General features: G+C 43.7%; 1 protein-coding gene across 13 annotated transcripts in view; it reads right to left on the bottom strand.

Annotated features, from left to right (window-relative positions):
* LOC309532295 (uncharacterized protein) overlaps positions 1-13,586 on the bottom strand; it is a 472,441-nt gene that overhangs the window by 126,177 nt on the left and 332,678 nt on the right. The gene's annotated exons all lie outside the window — the stretch shown is intronic.

Raw genomic sequence — 13,586 nt, forward strand, 5'->3', positions numbered from 1 at the left:
ACTTAAATACTTATAAATAATCAACGATATGCCAAAAAAACCCTAATTATTATTTTGCCATTGACATGCCAGAAAAGATAGAAACTGTTGATAATCTTTATGGGAAATAAACAAGATGAGCTTGAGCTCTTGGTACAGCAAACTAAATATGACATAACAGGCATCACTGAAACCTGGTGAGATAAGTCCCACGATTGGAATGTAATAATGGAGGGATACAATCTATTTCAGAGAAACAGACCAGACAAGAAAGGAGGAGGCATTATATGTCAGGGATGTGTATACCTGTGAAGACATCCAAGATTTAGAACCTCAAAGCCAAAGTGAGAGCATTTGGGTCAAAATTAAGGGAGAGAAGAATTACAGAGACCTCATTGTGGGAGTTTACTATAGATCCCCAAGCCAAACGGAGGACATAGATGATGCCTTCCTGGAACAGATGGCCAAGCATGCAAAAGGAAGGGAGATAGTAGTAAATGGGGACTTCAATTACCCGGATATTTGTTGGATGTCAAACTCAGCCAAGAGCATAAGGTCAAACAGATTCCTCACTGGCCTTGCAGACAACTTCATTGTCCAGAAAGTGGGAGAAGCAACAAGAGGAACAGCCATTTTAGATCTGGTCCCAACCAATGTTGATGACCTGGTTAGTGGGGTAGAAGTGGAAGGATCATTAGGCGCGAGTGATCATGCTCTTCTGAAGTTTACTATACAACAGAAAGGAGCAGCCAAGCATACTAGGACTCAATTTCCACCAAAGAGGAATTCAAACAAATAGCCAGCACATGTGGACATAAAGTCAGAAAAGCTAAAGCACAGAATGAACTCAGGCTTGCTGGAGAGTTTAAAAGCAACAAAAAAGACTTTTATGGGTATGTCCGTAGCAAAAGGAAGAACAAAGAAACAGTGGGGTCACTCAGAGGAGAAGATGGTGAAATGCAAACAGGGGACACAGAAAGGGCTGAACTCCTCAATGCCTTCTTTGCCTCAGTCTTCTCCGATAAAGAAAACAATGCCCGACCTGAAGAATTTGGAGCAAATGATTCAGCAGAGGAAACACAGCCCAGAATAACTAAGGAGATAGTACAAGAATACTTGGCTAGTTTAGATGTATTCAAGTCTCCAGGACCAGATGAACTGCATCCAAGAGTATTAAAAGAACTGGCAGATGTGATCTCAGAACCACTGGCAGTCATCTTTGAGAATTCCTGGAGAACAGGCGAAGTCCCGGCAGACTGGAGGAGGGCAAATGTTGTCCCTATTTTCAAAAAGGGGAAAAGAGAGGACCCAAATAATTACCGCCCAGTCAGTCTGACATCAATAGCAGGGAAGATTCTGGAGCGGATCATTAAGCAAACAGTCTGTGAGCGCCTAGAAAGGAATGCTGTGATCACCAATAGTCAGTATGGATTTTTGAAAAATAAGTCATGTCAGACTAACCTGATCTCATTTTTTGACAGAATTACAAGCCTGGTAGATGAAGGCAACGCAGTGGATGTAGCCTACCTTGATTTCAGCAAGGCATTTGACAAGGTGCTCCATGATATTCTTGTAAAGAAGCTGGTAAAATGCGGTCTTGACTATGCTACCACTCAGGGGATTTGTAACTGGCTGACTGACCGAACCCAAAGGGTGCTCATCAATGGTTCCTCTTCATCCTGGAGAAGAGTGACTAGTGGGGTGCCACAGGGTTCTGTCTTGGGCCCGGTCTTATTCAACATCTTTATCAACGACTTGGATGATGGACTCAAGGGCATCCTGATCAAATTTGCAGATGACACCAAACTGGGAGGGGTGGCTAACACCCCAGAGGACAGGATCACACTTCAAAACGACCTTGACAGATTAGAGAACTGGGCAAAAACAAACAAGATGAACTTTAACAGGGAGAAATGTAAAGTATTGCACTTGGGCAAAAAAAATGAGAGGCACAAGTACAAGATGGGGGACACCTGGCTTGAGAGCAGTACATGTGAAAAGGATCTAGGAGTCTTGGTTGACCACAAACTTGACATGAGCCAACAGTGTGACGCGGCAGCTAAAAAAGCCAATGCAATTCTGGGCTGCATCAATAGGAGTATAGCATCTAGATCAAGGGAAGTAATAGTGCCACTATATTCTGCTCTGGTCAGACCTCACCTGGAGTACTGTGTCCAGTTCTGGGCACCACAGTTCAAGAAGGACACTGACAAACTGGAACGTGTCCAGAGGAGGGCAACCAAAATGGTCAAAGGCCTGGAAACGATGCCTTATGAGGAACGGCTAAGGGAGCTGGGCATGTTTAGCCTGGAGAAGAGGAGGTTAAGGGGTGATATGATAGCCATGTTCAAATATATAAAAGGATGTCATATAGAGGAGGGAGAAAGGTTGTTTTCTGCTGCTCCAGAGAAGCGGACACGGAGCAATGGATCCAAACTACAAGAAAGAAGATTCCACCTAAACATTAGGAAGAACTTCCTGACAGTAAGAGCTGTTCGACAGTGGAATTTGCTGCCAAGGAGTGTGGTGGAGTCTCCTACTTTGGAGGTCTTTAAGCAGAGGCTTGACAACCATATGTCAAGAGTGCTCTGATGGTGTTTCCTGCTTGGCAGGGGGTTGGACTCGATGGCCCTTGTGGTCTATTCCAACTCTATGATTCTATGATTTTAAATGTCAGAAATTGGAATATCTTTGTGTGACCGCACCATGGCGAGTAACAAGGAAGAGAAGGGGGAAATATCACCTCATAAAGTTATGAACTAAAAGTAAAGCACAGTCATATTATGACTTTTTTGGGGAACAAACACAGCTCTGATAATATCGTAAGAGCATAAGAAGAGCCTCGCTTGATCAAATTCAAGCCAAATTCCCATGTAGTCTGGCATCCTGTTCACACAGTGGCCACCTAGATGACACACTTAAACCACAGTGTTCCCTGTTCTTAGAGTCTGGTTCCACCTCAACTGCTACTCTCACATAGAAGGAAGCTGGCTCTGATCTTAGAATCGTGACAGTCTCCTTCCCCCCAATAACCCTTACAGGTAGGGGAAACAAGAGGCTTGGGATACTGGCTCCCCTGGCTCCCTCTATGAAAAAATCCACTGTGTTTTAACTGTGTTTTGATGGGTCTTGAATAATGCATTCTGTCATTTGCAATGTGTTTGATGGGGGATGTCTTCTGCCTGGTGAGGTGAAATTCCATGTTGGCTGGTGTTCATAGTGAACAGTCAGAAGAAGACACGAGAGGATGAGGATCGAGGAAGAACAAAAAAAAGACTTGAAAGGAAGGCAGAGTAGCTTGGTGACTGAAAACTCGCTCAGGTAGTTGAATCACTTGGCTCAGGTTGAAGAGATGGGGAGAGAAGCTGTCTACAGCACTGAGTGAGAGACGTGAGAGGCAGTTTGGAATGCTGGACTCTGGGGCCTGGTAAGCAGGGCCGGCTCTCCCATGAGGGCCACAGCTGGGAGGGGCGGCAGATCCAGTCCTGAGACACACGCACCACTCGCTGCTTCCAACCCTTGTCACCCACCTCCCTCCTCCCTCTCCAATGCCCCCTGCCCCTCTGATGCCCACACAGTCATGAGGGAGAAAACATATTTGTCTTCTCCACTGCCCTCCCCTGCAGTGAGGCTCAATTCTGCAGGATGCTCCTTTACGATCAACTTCTCTGCAGGGAAACTGCTTGCAAGTAAGCACCGCACAGGACTGACGCCTCAGCTGAACAGCTGTTGAATGAAGGTGGTGATCCTGCAAGGTGGAGCATTGTAGGGCACCTACTTTCTCCCTGGCAGCCCTGGAGCACTCTGGGCCATCAAAAGTGACTGTGTAGTGATTTCTGGCTGTCTCAACCCACCTTGAACAATGCCCAAATCTCTCTGAATAGGCCCAATTTGGCTTGGGATTTGCACCTTGGTCAAAACCAGTGCACAACCCTATGAAATACCCGGGTCCCTCCACACCCTCCTGGAAAAAGGAAGGACATCCACTGAATAAAAAACTGGGATAACTGAGGAAAAGAGTCGTGTTGTCCTACTGCTGGCTTTTTAAAAAAATCCTTAAAAGAGGACACTTTTAATGCAATCTTGTTGTTGCTTACAAGAAGCAACTTTGCTTTCTGGTACCTTAGGAGTTTCAGAAAACAAGAACTTTTGTTTGCTGTGGAGCTGGAGAGTATTTTTAAAAGCTAGCTGGGAGACAAGGTAGAAATCATACAAAAGTATGTTTGATGAGAAGGGAGGCTGTTCCTTCGTGACTTCTCCCCGAAATAATGACTACTGTCCATTTTTTTATTATTATTTTTTTGCTGTCAGGAAAGATATGTTTCCACAGGATGTCAAAAGCTCCTGGCTTAACAATGTCCCTGGCCTGCCACCTTTTCAAGCAAAACTCTGTTGTAGTAGCTGGTTGTCTTAGCAACATCTCCAGTACATGACAGCCCCCAGCATTCTGACACCTAAAAAGGAAGAAAGCAACAACTCCACAAAAGGAGCATATTGTTCTGTCAAAGATTGTTTCTATACATTGTGCAGAATAAGATACTAGACTGAGATAACAGATGACTGCAAGTGAGGCACAAGGTCATGTTTGTGAATGCTCTCTTAATTTTCATCTGTCTATCTATTATATTCTGCACATATAATAAACAAGCATATGAAGAGAGCTATACTAGGTTTCTATCTCAGGGATCACCAACTTTTTTGGGTCCATGGGCCCATTTGCAGACTGGTGAAACTGTCATGGGGAACTCACACACCACCCGCAATTAGGTACATATCATTCTATTGGCTACAATGGGGTGATTTTCAAGCCAAATTTTAGTTGGGTGATAGGACCCTGTGGCAACAGGGAAGGCCTCTGCAGGCACATGTGTACCCACAGGCACTAGCTGTGAGACCCCTTCTCTATCTGATGTGCTAACCATATATTAACTACATGCCTGGGTTTGTTTTTGTTGTTGTTTTCTTGAAGAGCTTTGGGAAATCTTAAGTTAACATTCTTAAAAAAGCCAGAAGCCTTTCTGCTTGGAATTTTCGGTAAAGACATTCCAAAAAATCTATGAGAAATTTTTCTATATGCAAAGGCTGCAGCCCAAATACTGATCGCAATGAATTGGAAAGGGGGAAAAGTTCCAACCTTATCAGATTGGCAGTGCAAATTACTGGAATATGCGGAAATGGCACAATTGACTAACAGGCTAAGAGGTAATACAAGACAATAATTTATTTAAAAATGGGATATGTATAAGAGATATCTACAGAATAACAGCGGTACAATATCTATGGCAGTGTTTGAATGACCCTTGTCTAAACAAACTGTTAAGAAACAAGAAAAAAGGTATGAATTGTTGTAAGAAAGTATTAGAAAGTACAGAAAGAGTAAGGTAATAATAAGTACATTCATCACCAGAAAGGTTATATGCATCAGGAAATGATAGGAAATCTATTCTATGTTAGCAAAAAAGATAGGGAAAAAGAGATTGCATAAATTTAATTTACCGTATTTTTTGCACCATAACACTCACTTTTTTCCTCCTAAAAAGTAAGGGGAAATGTCTGTGCGTGTTATGGAGGGAATGCCTACGGGTGGCATGCCTATGGATTTTCCTCCTCTAAAAACTATGTGCGTGTTATGGTCGGGTGCGTGTTATAGAGCGAAAAATACGGTAATTTTTTTTTGTAAACATATACAAGATTATTAGTACATGATTGTTTTCATCTTAGTATGTTGTGTATGTTATCTATGAATTTCAATAAAGTATTTAAACGGGGGGGGAGAGAAAAGCTTTGGGAAATTATTGGGAAGGGACGCGGGTGGCGCTGTGGGTAAAACCTCAGTGCCTAGGACTTGCCGATCGCATGGTCGGCAGTTCGAATCCCCGCGGCGGGGTGAGCTCCCGTTGTTCGGTCCCAACTCCTGCCCACCTAGCAGTTCGAAAGCACCCTTAAGTGCAAGTAGATAAATAGGTACCGCTTTATAGCGGGAAGGTAAACGGCGTTTCCGTGTGCTGCTCTGGTGCCGGTTCGCCGGAGCAGCTTCGTCACGCTGGCCACGTGACCCGGAAGTGTCTGCGGACAGCGCCGGCTCCTGGCCTCTAGACTGAGATGAGCGCACAACCCTAGAGTCTGTCAAGACTGACCCGTATGGGCAGGGGTACCTTTACCTTTACCTATGACATACTACCTTCAGCCCAAGGTGGCACAGTCCAGGATATCCCATTATATCTGCCTACTGTACATAATATGCAGACACGCTCAAATCATATTTACTTCCTCAGTAAAAGAGATCATCATGAGATCACTTAGCAGCTCACTGGGGTTTGGGACAGGAAGGAGCTTTTCCTAGTCCTACCTAGAGACACATGGGATTGAACCTGGAAATTTTTGCATGCAAAGCATATCTTCTACCACTGAGCTACATATGATCAATTTCACTTCTCCCTTAAGAATAACCATGGTATAAAACGACTGGTAGCACCACATCCCCTGCAACTTGCTCCAGTAAGCACAAATCCTCACTGTGGCCTCTGATTTCTTCCTGTATGATCTTCAGATCACAAAACAACAAAAGAGAAAACTGCCATATATTCAGTGTATCCCTGGTCTTATTGATACTAGTTCAACAGGGATTCAAATCAGCAGAACAAAGGAAAAACTCCACTGTGAAGCATAAAACAGCCCACCACCTCATTAGTATGATGTATCACACTCTACAGTGTCCCACAAAGATCTCTTTCCTTTAGGAAAAGTGCAAGTACACATCTTGTCCCTCAAATTCCACTGTATGTACACACAGCGACATAGACATGTGATCATCAGGCACGATTAGAGAGAAGCGAAACCTCTCTATTTATGCGGATACAAAAATTAAAACTAAGGAAGAACAACAAATATTTATACATCATCAGCCAGTGGTCTGACTCTTTTACTAATGTAAGAGGAGGGAAGGCAAATTTCACAAATTTCCCATATTTGTTGCAGCCTCTTGCACACCCTGAAAAATCTATTCCAGAAGGTTGGGGACCCTCCAGAACAGCATGGAAGAAATTACCCTTCCCTTCCATTGGTGGAAGCATCTGTTGGAACAAAATATTCTACATAAGTGGAGGAGATGCATCAGATGTCAAAGGTCTAATTCATGTTTGGAAATCTACCTTACTCAATTCAATTTGTATTTTCAAAATGTAAACATTTTCATTAGTTATATTAACATTACTCATCTTGATTCTCTGGGGTAATCCAATGAAATCCAATGTTTATAGATCAGGTACCCTTCTGTTTGAAAGCCTCCTAGGCAGGAAATAACTGAATTGGACTGCTAATCCTAACACTGTTTACCTGTAAGAAAGCCTTGATGAATTCAATAGGACTGACTTCTGAGACTTGAAGCAGAAGCACCCCTACTGGTGAGCCACACAAGACTAGAAAGAACAAGAGACATCTATATTCCCTCCCCACCCCAAAAGTAATAGTTGTGTTTTAATTTGTAATATAGGTACATTCTCCCAATAAGGAGAAGAAGATAATGAAACACTCCCAGCTGTTGAAACACTCAAGTTATTTAGATAATTAAGAACATAAGGAAAACCCTGCTGGATCAGTCCAAAGGCTCATCGTCCAGCTTCCTGTTCCCACAGTGACGAACCAGATGCCTATGAAATTCACAACAACCATTGTTCAAAGACATATTGCCCCCAACACCGGAGGCAGAACATAGCTTTTATGACTAGTAGCCATTGGATTTCCTATCCTCCATTAATTTGCTTTACCCTCTTTTAAAACCATTCACATTGGTGACCATCACTACATCTTGTGATTTACCGTATTTTTCGCACCATAGGACGCACCGGACAATAGGACGCACCTTGTTTTAGAGGGGGGGGGGAGAACAAGAAAAAAAAATTCTCCCCTTCAGTGAAGCGGCAGGAGGCGCTGTGCAGAGAGGGGGAGAATTTCCCCCCTCTTGTTTTCCCGCTCTAAAACAAGGTGCCGTTTAAGGTGCGTTCACCTTGGAAGCCTGGAGAGTGAGAGGGGTCGGTGCGCACCGACCCCTCTTGCTCTCCAGGCTTCAGGTTCCTTTCGACCTGCTCTTTGGGGCTGGCGGGGGGAAGCCCACCACCAGCCCCAAAGAGCAGGTCAGGGAGCAGCGAAAAGGCGCAGCGGAGAGGCTCCTGCCATAGCCGCGCGTCACCTCTCCAGCCAGGAGAGGGTCGCGGGGGGGGGGCTTCTTGAAGGGGGAAAAGTGCATCCTATAGAGCGAAAAATACGGTACAGTGGTGCCTTGCAAGACGAAATTAATCCGTTCCGCGAGTCTCTTCGTCTTGCGGTTTTTTCGTCTTGCGAAGCACGGCTATTAGCGGCTTAGCGGCTTTAAGAAAAAGGAAACAAACTCGCAAGAACTCACAAGACGTTTCGTCTTGCGAAGCAAGCCCATAGGGAAATTCGTCTTGCGGAACGACTCAAAAAACGGAAAACTCTTTCGTCTAGCGAGTTTTTCGTCTTGCGAGGCATTCGTCTTGCGGGGCACCACTGTATTTATTTTTGGTCTCTTCTGAATCTTCCAACATTCAGCTTCATTGGATTATCCCATGTCCTCCTGAAATGAGAGAAGGAGAAAAACCTCTCTCTATCTACTTTGTCCATACAGTTCATTTTGCACACCTTTATCATGTTTTTTTTTCCAAACCTAAAAAGCAACAGTGAAGAGATTTTAATTCAATAGATGTTTGACTAGGCTCCCAAGATTCTCAGTGCTGGAGGAAACTAAATTCTCCAACAACTGGCCTGTCCATTTTAATTTATTTTATTTGGCTAGCTATAAGGTGAGCAGTGCATCATCACTCCACTACTTTTCCTTCTTTTTGAATTAGATTTCATTCAGTTTCCCCAATGGCCTCAATCTGCATAAAAGAAGCTTGAGAAGTAGGTAAACCTAAGTTGAAGTAGGTAAAACTAGGTCTCTTAACAATGCAGTGTCCTTGTCAGAACATACATGTATGCGTTAAAATCTTCCTCCAGTGGGATACAATCACTCCTTCAATAAAATTCATTCATATTTCAACTCTTACCAAATCATTTTTTTTCTTTGTGAGGGAAGCTGTCAATTATGCAGTGTTTAATCTGTCTGTTTTACATGTAGAACAATTATTACTGGTTCCCTGGCTTCTCCCAGGCACAATCCATTTCAATACAAGTTCTTTTGTCTCTCTTCCTACCAACCACACTTCTTTTCTACAACTAGTATGCAGCATTTGGAATTTCAGGCTTGAAGAAGAAGAAGAGTTTGGACTTGATATCCCACCTTTCACTCCCCTTAAGGAGTCTCAAAGCGGCTAACAATCTCCTATCCCTTCCTCCCCCACAACAAACACTCTGTGAGGTGAGTGGGGCTGAGAGACTTCAGAGAAGTGTGACTGGCCCAAGGTCACCCAGCAGCTGTATGTGAAGGAGCGGAGACGCGAACCCGGTTCCCCAGATTACGAGACTACCGCTCTTAACCACTACACCACACTGGCTTGGTACTTTCATGAAGCAACCGTATAAAATGGTAAGGGCAGGGGTGGTAGAGCCCTACTCATTTGCCTCACTGACCACTGCTGCCACCACCCACCGCTCTGGCATGGCTCATGTACAGAGCTTTTGGGAGATTTAGACAAATGGACAGAGGAGAGGGCAATTGATAGCCACAACTGGAGGCAGTAATGTTCCTGAATACCAGTTGCTGGAAACCCCAGAAGGGGAGAGTGCTCTTGCTTGTGGGCTTCCCTTTGAGGGATCTGGTTGACCACTGTGAGAACGTGATGCTGGACTAGATGGCTCATTGGTCTGATCCTCTGCCTCCCCTTCTTTTTCTTACGCTGGGGGAAGAGGTCCTTCCATAGAGTGAGAAGTTCTGGGTAAGATGGCCCAGGAGAGTGCCTTGTTATAGCGGCTGGAAATTCTTTTAAAAAAATAGTTTAAAACTAAAAGTTACTAAATTAACTTTTAACTAACCTTGAAATAAAAATTCTAGCCGCTGTGGTGAAGCAACAGCAGCACCTGCCTTACTCTGAGAAAAGATCCCGCCTTGACTCCTCCTGGAGAAGTGCAACCTGGAGCCGAAAGTGAAGACTGGAAAAAGGATTGAGCATGCTTTCCTAGATCAAAGTTGCAAACTGCTGAAAGCTTCTTTTTCTTATTACAATCAGCCCATGGATCTTAAATACCCCTGTATGCATGTAGCTTCACATTAAGCCCTGAACCACAGATGCCCAGGAGCACCACTGTACTTTCCATCTGAGAAATGGCTTTAACACCACGTACAGAAGGTGCGAGGCTCCCGCTCCCCTTTCACCCGACTCACATCTTCACGGTGGTTGTTAAAAGTATGTGTATGTCCAACACTGATGTGCTGCAGAAATGCTATCACCTTAATAAGGGCTAATCAAAGAGAATGGAAGTTAATCCAGGTTGATCTTTGTACGAATAGAAGTGCCACTGGATGCAGGGAAATGAAAAGAAATGGATTTGCTTTATTGTTTTATTATCTCCCAGTAATGATTTTTATCCTCCTTTCTAAAGGTTACCTGGTGTAGGTCTCTGAAATTACACTATTTGTTTTGATTAAAAGGACACTACACTCCAAATGAGTATTACACATTCTCAATCATTAAAGACAGAAAGAAGAAGCTCTTATTTCACCAGGGCTGTATTTATTCCTTAGACCTCCCGATTAGAGGTGAAAAATTGATGAAGGGTGGGAGGGAGAGGATCCCCTGTAGCTATAAATGAAGTCAGGAAGCTTGAATAATTTGTATTTTGCAAGTGCTCATAAAAGCAGTACAATTCATATGTAGGGCAACCAAGGTTTTAGAAGTGATCCACAGTCAAACACCAACAGCGCACAAAAAGAAAATATAAATCCCATTCACAAAAAATGATATACAGTTTTTTATAGTTTAAGGTGCTTCAACCTGTTTAATGCTATGAGTGTCAGGATCCCAGCTCACTCAGATCCTGCTCCCACTGAAGACAAAGAGAAAACCATGCTAGCAGGGTTCAAAATTAGCAGGGCGCCAGAGTGCCTAAAGATTCTCCATTTGCGAGCACCTACAAAAGTCTGGGTGGCATTTTTTGTGCCTGGCTGACACTCAAGGATTACAGAAATTTATGTGTTTTGAAGCCTTGAAGTATATGTTAAGGGTAGATGTTAAGGAGTTAAGTAGAGTGTTTTGAAAACTGAAGTATGGTACCAATATTTTTATTGTAAATACCTAATATGTATTAACAATTTATGTTAAAAATGTGATATTAACAATGTGTCACTTAGGTGAACTGTGTTTTAGTTCATGCTTATCAAAATAATAAATATAAAGTGTTTCCAACCACCACCACCCCAAGTGGTGACTAGACATTCTGTTTTGGCGCCCATAACCCAAGTCCCAGGAGCCATTTGGCTCCTAGCTTTTCTAATACTCCATGCCAGTCCAAAGGCAGCCTGAAGAGCCTCATCTCAGACATGCCTTGCCTGTGTCCCCACCCCTAATGAACCCACTGTGAGCCCCACTTTGATCTCTGGTTCTCCTTCACTGCCCCCTGGAGCTCAGGAGCAAAGGTGGTGGTGGGCAAGACAGGAAGCCCAAAGTCACAGGAAGAGCAGGGATCATGCCCTCAGCATACCTGAAAAAAATGGGCAGTGGGAGTTTCTTGAAAATGGTTGAATAAATGAGGCCTTGGAGCCAGGTAAAGCTTTGTGTGAGTGGGAAAACTGCTGAGTTGTCTCCCATCAATCAGGGAAGCGAGAATAATTTAACCAATGCTACATAATTATGCTAGTAATTAATTCACCAGATTTCGCTCAATCAGCATCTAAATATACACAAAAGACAGTAAGCAAGCAAAGCAGACTTTGATGAGAAGCACAATGTGACGGCTACAAAGATTTTTCTTTCTTTTTAAGAAGTATGGCATTATTTGTTTAGTTACACAAATGTATATGGAGTGGTCTTACAGGTGAAACTCGGAGAATTACAATATCGTGGAAAAGTTCATTTACTTCAGTAATTCAACTTAAAAGGTAAAACTAATATATGAAAGATTCATGACATGCAAAGCAAGTTATGTCAAGCTGATGAAAACCCAAAACTAACAGTCTCAGAAAATTAGAATATTAAATGAAATCAGCAAAACAAGGATTGCAAATAGAGCAATATTGGACCTCTGAGAAGTAGAAGCATGCATATGTACTCAGTACTTGATTTGGGCCCCTTTTGCATCAATTACTGCCTCAATGTGGGCTAGCAATAGATTGTCCACACTGCATTCCTTGTGTTCCATAAATTCACCCAGTGTGGTATAGTGGTTAAGAGCAACATACTCATAATCTGGGGAACCAGTTCGCTTCCCTGCTCCTCCACATGCAGACCTTGGGCTAGTCACACTTCTTTGAAGTCTCTCAGCCTCACTCACCTCACAGAGTGTTTGTTGTGGGGGAGGAAGGGAAAGGAGAATGTTAGCCGCTTTGAGACTCCTTCGGGTAGTGATAAAGCGGGATATGAAATCCAAACTCCTCCTCCTCTTCTTTCACTCTTCCAGAGTCCATTTAACTGGAAGTATTTCAATAATTCTGGCATTGAAGCATGCTCAATTTGCTACAGCTTTGAGTTTCTTCACTTAATTTGCACCTACCCTCCACTTTATGTCACTGATCTATGCGCGTGCGCACACACAGAGAGAGATAGAGAAAGAGAGAGAAACACTGCCCCCCCCCACAAAAAAGAGGATAGTTAAAGCAATCATAATATGGTAGCCTCAATATCTTTGTATTTTTGGGGTTTTTTTGCAGTGTTGCAGTGTCACACATGTACTCTTGCACGCTGGTAAAGCACAGTTCTCAGTGATTAAACACATGCTTTGTATACAAGCTCCAGGATCTCCCATAGCTGTCAAGTGTCCCTTATTTGAAGGGACAGTCCCTTATTCCAGCGCCATGTCCCGCTGCTGTCCCTTATTGATGGATGTCCCTTAAATGTCCCTTAAATGATGTCCCTTAAATTTCAAAGGAAGCAGCTCCTCTCCCTGCCGGCCAGGGAGGAGGGAGGCTCCAACTGTGTTGCTTGGCTGTGTTGCCCACCCAATAAGAAGTCTAAGAACGATGACTGGGGGGTGGAGCTTGCATGTTTTGTGTGTGGCTAGTTAATGCAAGCTGAGGGGGGTTTTGAATGCTGGACGCCATTTTGTTGCACATGCTGCTGCAAGCTTTGCAGTGCAAAGCCAGGCCGGGGAGCCATCTTAAGTTGAGGCTGCATAGGCCTTGTGGTGCATGTGATTCAGATTCTATTCAGTTGAACCTCTGGTTACAAAGTTGGTTGGACAGTGTTCTCAAAGCTACCCAGCATGAGTTTGACCAGACTGCAGGAGGACAGAAAGACTGGAGTGCCTGGAACAGGTGAGGCTGCAGGTCCCTTATTTTGGCTGCTGGTCCCTTATTTTCAAGGCTGCTGGTCCCTTATTTTCAAATCTGTAAGTTGACAGCTATGGGATCTCCAGGGATGGCTGAAAGAGTGAAACTCAGAGGAGCATCTGACAACCATTGTGTAGACAACACTGAGCTAGATGGACCAACGGTCTGA

The sequence above is a fragment of the Podarcis vaucheri genome, assembly GCF_965113315.1.
Source record: "Podarcis vaucheri genome assembly, chromosome: 5".
NCBI lineage: Eukaryota > Metazoa > Chordata > Lepidosauria > Squamata > Lacertidae > Podarcis > Podarcis vaucheri.